We start from the raw sequence: 5,717 nt of genomic DNA, 5'->3' as shown, positions 1-5,717 counted from the left end.
TGACCTCTAGGAGCAGTCTGTCTAATGCCTCACAATGAGAAAACTGAAGTTAAGGGAGTTTAAATGATTTTCCCTAGGTCTCAGTAGTAGTAAGGTTCAGAAATAGAATTTGAACCCAAGTCATGACTCTAGACACAGTGTATTTTCGGTTGATTCAGAGTAAGGCACAGTAGTAAGATAAACATATGGTTAACCCAAAAGAGAACTTGTATGAATTTATTTAATTTGCTAAAAGGAAGTGAAGGGAAGGTTATGATAATCTACAAAGAGAATATAATGGAAGCTATCTCTCAAAATGCCATAGAAATAGAAATGTGAGGTAGTCAGTTTTTTAGGGGGTGGCTTGAAATGAAGCACAATCCTTTTACTCATAAATGGTGTAGCCTACTCTAATTATAGAAAAAAAAATTAAACCACAGACATCTAGACCCTCATGAATTTGCTGGGCTAAAAATGAAAGTTAGTGTTGTTAGGGGGAGTTAGTTTGGTAAGCAGAGTTCTGCCATCTCTTAATGGTAAATCTCTTTCCTGTTATTTCATTTTCAACCACATGTACCAGGGGCCCATTCAGGACAGGAAAAAACTCTGGAAAGTCAGACCCACTGGGCTGCCTGAAAGCAGGAAATGGAAAAAAAGAATGTGGTGGGGATCACTTAAGGCAGAGTAGTCAGCTTTCCTTTTACAGTTAAACCAAACTACTGACTGCTGATCATTGTAATAACTGCACAACTATTGCTTCCTTTATTGTCTGTAACCAAAGTAGAACAGCTAAGAATTACTTAATTATGTGGAATTAAGATAATTATTTTATAGTTGTGCCTTTAGAAGTTTGGTCTTAATGTAATAGGGCAAAATAGACTTGAGATTTTTATCAGGACCCTGAAGGACAGGACTTTTGGTATTCCCAGGGGTTACACTGAAGCTCTCAGTGTGGGAGGGGTGGTCTGAGTGCTTCAGGATTCCCCCTCCACAGCCCTGGGGCTCAGCAGATGGTGTCTGGGAATGTGCTGGCATCTGCCAATGCCCTTGGATGCTTGAAGGCACACGTGTGGTTCAGGTATTAGTGCTTGCTGGCCCCACCCCACTGGGGATCAGTATCTCCCTCTGATTCACTGAGATGGAGGTTGTTGGATAGCCTCCTGTCCTACACTTTACCCTCAGCACAGCCACAGCCACACCCTCCCCTCCAGGTTTCCAAGCCTACAGTTGTTCTCACTATTTCAGGATATACCCTGTGGCAATATTTTGTAGGTTTTTCACAGAAAGAGAGGGAGATGAGAGCAGCTATGGTTTCTGTGCCATTTTGGCTCCTGGAAGTTCAGGAAGGTGATTTTTAAACTTCCAGGCTGTGGGCTGATAGCTCAGTAGTAGCTGCTGTCACTGCCACAGGCCCTGTTCTTGTCTCTTACCCTGCTCTGACAGACCCCTGTCCTGTGGTGAGAGATTTGGGAATCTCCCCTGCAGTGGGTGAGTCAGTTCACCTGGGCTTGCTCTGGCTCCCCTATGGTTGGGTCTGTGCTGGTGCAGCCCATGTGCTACATGCTCTGCACTTCCCCTGCTTGGCACAAGAAATCTTACTCTTCCATACTTTTCTGGGATGGAAATCTGCCAATCTCCATCTCCTGTAGATTCTGCCACACTAAAAACCACTCAGATTCAAATTTTAGAGGTTAATGAAGCAATTCTTGGGCGAGTTCAGATGAGTTCCTCCTTTAGCTCCATCATCTTGGCTCTGAACATCTAAGAATCTTAAAATTGATGTGGAACTAGAGAAACAAATACAAAGAGGAGCTTGCAGAGTTGCCCTGAGAAAAGTAACTACTCTATAATGTGCAAGAGAGAGATGTTTTCAGATATCAGATGTCTGCATTACCTCTTCCATACTATTGGAAAGCAAGATGTCTCCAAGAATACCAGACCTAGTTTTGGGAGAGTTTCCCAATCCATCTCAAAGGATGCCGGTTGAGGGGCACCTGAACTACTGTTTCAGAATGCATGGAATCCTCCGAGGAGGCAAGGATCTTGAGGCTCTGCTGCAGGAAAGGAATAAAGAATGTTTTGAGAAGATCAGTAACAACAAGATCTCAAAACATTCCATTCTTATCAGGTTAAATTTCCTGGAGATTGGATCCAAGAAATAACCAGACAAGAGATTTCCTTTCTCCTTTCCAGGGTAACATGGACTTGTCATAGATGTAACTTCCTGGAATTTCCTCACTGATTTGCGTAGTCAGATGGATAATGATACCATTGTTCACAAGTCTACATAGGCAGCCCTCTTACCTTAAGGGGGTGAGAGTTCCATTTTATAAGTAGGGCACAGGTTGGGTGTTACTTGGTTCGGAATAGCTAAGTTTTACTTAACAAGTGGGAACATATTAGCATTTGAATATTTACATTGGCACAAGATCCACTTCCCACCTCTGGTACTCTTGTAAGAGCTCCAACCTGGTTGGTTGTTTAACATGTTTCTACTTAGTGCTAATGTGCTCCATGAATAACTATATTCAATGGGTATCATCAGCAGAATTCCTTCTTTGTTCTGGATACTAAGGGAGAGAGCCTTTCATTGCCGAATCTTGTTCTCTCCAGGCCCCAGACCACTTGATCTGAATCAAAACCACAAGTATAGATGAAGATCATCTTTTCTTCATCCCTTTAAGGAGAACATTTAGGTTCTTTCACAAGTCAACTATGCAGCATGGAGTTCAGTCAACTGGAAGGAGTTGTCAGTATCCCTACTCCCTACGGTGTCTCCTTTTATCAGATTAATTGTTCTTTCAGTCCAATTGCATATGACTGTCTTGTAGTGAATAGAGCCATCAGGTAACCATGCTAAATGGCATTCCTCAGGAGCCAGGTTCTCATATGTTGGATCACTGGGTTAAAGGAGTAGGGAATAGAGGAGAGATGTAGGACTATAAGATCTCAAATAATTATAATATCCACCAATATTTGTTATATGACAGGGGAAGATCTATTTGTATCTTGTTTTTTTTTTGGAAGTAAAAAAAAATCAATTTATTTTTTCATCAAACCACTAGGAAAATATCAAATAGCCTTGAAACACTGAACAGAAAGGCTACGTTAATCCCATTCAGTAAGAAGTTGGTATAAAGAGAACAAGATCTTTTCCAACACAAGGCCTGGTACTGACATGTTGCTCAAAGTTTTAACTGAGTGATAACTGGATAATTGGTGCACGCTGCCTCCTGTACTCCAGGGTAAACAAAAGCTCTCCTTTGCAGCCTGCTTAGAAATTTAAGTTGTCTTCCTACCCTTCCCTGTCCTAAGAGAGTCCTCTCAGCAAGTTGTTTCTGTTGAAGAGGGCCAGGGTCAGGTATCACATCTTTTCTCCTTTGGGGAAACCTGTTTTCCCCAAACCAGTCATCTACCATTCCATTAAACAAGAGGCTTAAGACTGTTCTGCAAGCAAAGAGAGATTTTCTTTGGCCTTCACTCAAAACCGTTTCATGTTAGTCTCATAAAACACTCTAAATGAAGTGTTGCCCCTGTAGTACCTTCCAGAAGGGCAAGAAAAAGTAACCTGAGCAGCAGTCCTGGAAAAGCCAGCGTGAAGGAACCCGAGCTTCACATGTCTGGTGAGAGATTTCCCATTCATGTTCTTCCTTGGTGTCCCAGCTGATAGCTCATGTGAGCACTGTCTTCATCAAAGGAAAGATCACCTGGCAGCTGCTCAGAGCTCTAATCAAAGTAACACTTTTCCCCCAGACTCCTCTCTGAATGCCAGGTTCTTTTATTGGGGAGAAAAGCACAACTGTGCTTCTCTTTTCCAATCAGTAGTGAACTCATAGCTGCTGCTTTCTGGTCTATGGGAAATGGTTCAATCAGGTGGGTGTGAAGTTGGCACCAAACAAAAGTGGAGGGCTACTTCAGGGATGCATACAAAATGGGAGGTAGGTTGGGGAAGAGAACTGCTAATACCTATAAACCCAAAGGGTTATTCCAGCTTCTAGGAATGGAATACCTCTGAACCAGCTGAAAGCCATTATGGGCTCCAACAGATAGAACAGAGGGCAACTTCACTGAAGGGATGGACATGGGTACTATCAGCCCTCCATGCTGCCTCCAATCCAAATCTGAGAACCAGTTTCTTTCATGTCTTCACCTATGGGCTAAAACATATAATGGAACGAACAGAGTCCAGAGGCAGCTGTGAAATTCCCATAAAGGTATTCTTAAACTTGCTACCAGCCTCAATTTCTTCATTCTTAAATTTTCACTGAAAGGTAAAAAATTTCCATACATTTTTACAAGCAGACCCATTTTCCCACCCCAGATGACTACTGACAATGACTATTTTGCAATAGATGCCAGGGAATTCTTCATCTTCTTGGTCATGGTAGGGATGAGTTGCGTATGGTTATCAACACATTTGGTCACACAGGACTCTAGCTGCCTCTTCACCTGCTGCTCCTTGCTCCCAGCATCCATCAAGTCTTTGGCTTTGTCATTGCAGTGCATGGTGCATCGAGCCAGATGGTCCTGGAATTTCTCCAGTTCACTGGTCACGAAGGCCTGTGCCTGGGCCAAGGGAGCATGGCAGCATTCAATGCACTGATGAACCTGCTGCATGGAGGCCTGGGTATCTTCACAGCAGCTGGCACTGCACCGGAACATGGTACCCTGCATCTTGCGGATATTCTCACGCTCCAGCCCTTTCACCATGGTGTCCACCACCTCCTGCACCCGCAGCTGCTGCGACTCCACCATGGCGTATACCCTCCCCCCTCGCCCCCAGGGCCCGTGCCCTGTGCCGCCTGAGTTATCTAGCCGGACGTCCACATGAAGCTCCGAGAGCGGCCCTGCCCCCCCTCGACCTCTTTGTATCTTAAGAGTAGGGAAGGAAAGAGATAAATAGGAGAAAATGAAGATTAAGAATTGAAGTAAGGGATAATTGTGGGAGCAATTTGTAAGAAAAGGATGTCAGTGTATTTGGCTCACTGGGTCATTTTGAAATACATGGAAGGAAGATATGAGTTCTCGGTGAATGGCATTCCATCATGAATGTTTAATGTCTTCCCTTGCCATAATTTACATATCCTAAGATAACACTGGTGCTAATGATCTGAGATTCAGTAAGTGTGATGATCTTACTCAAGAAAACAATTCAATGGATTCATGACAAGGATCGTCAGACATGACAATCAAAAATTCATAACCAGAATAATTCAAACAAAATCATAACATGAATCGTCCTAATGAATTATAGATATGATTTTTTTCATTCACTGTTATAACACCAAACATGGCAGCATGCCTGAGGACTGCTGGTATGATTTTTTTTTTATTCTTAAATTTAAAAAAATTTTTTCTTTATTAATTTGTTTGTTTACTTTTATTTTACAAGATACAGTTTCACAATTCCTTGAGTTTCAAATTTTCTCTCCCTCCTGCTCCTCCCCTCCTCCCACCATGATAGCATACAGTCAAGTATGGGGTCTGCAAATACGTCCACATTAGACTTTAGTCAGGTTATAAAAAAGGATTGTATCAGATGGAATGAACAATGGGAAAGAGGAAATAAAACCAAAGAAGAAAAAGAAAACGAGCAGGTAGTTTGCTTCAATTTGGATTCAAACTCAGTTCTTTCTAGTTCTTTATCTGAACATAGATATCTCTCTCCATCATGATTCTTTTGGGGTTGACTTATAACCCTGCATTGCTGAGAAGAGTCCAGTCTATCAAAGTTGGTC

At 42.4% G+C, this 5,717-nt stretch overlaps 1 pseudogene; it reads right to left on the bottom strand.

Moving 5' to 3' along the window:
- Positions 1-2,999: 2,999 nt before the first annotated feature.
- Positions 3,000-4,768, bottom strand: LOC138156940 (protein FAM136A pseudogene; annotated as a pseudogene).
- Positions 4,769-5,717: the final 949 nt, after the last annotated feature.

This window comes from Petaurus breviceps, unplaced genomic scaffold (assembly GCF_028583685.1).
Source record: "Petaurus breviceps papuanus isolate PSGF00001 unplaced genomic scaffold, PetGlider_PUasm1.0 164, whole genome shotgun sequence".
Classification (NCBI taxonomy): Eukaryota; Metazoa; Chordata; class Mammalia; order Diprotodontia; family Petauridae; genus Petaurus; species Petaurus breviceps.
This window is presented reverse-complemented; position numbering and strand designations above follow the sequence as displayed.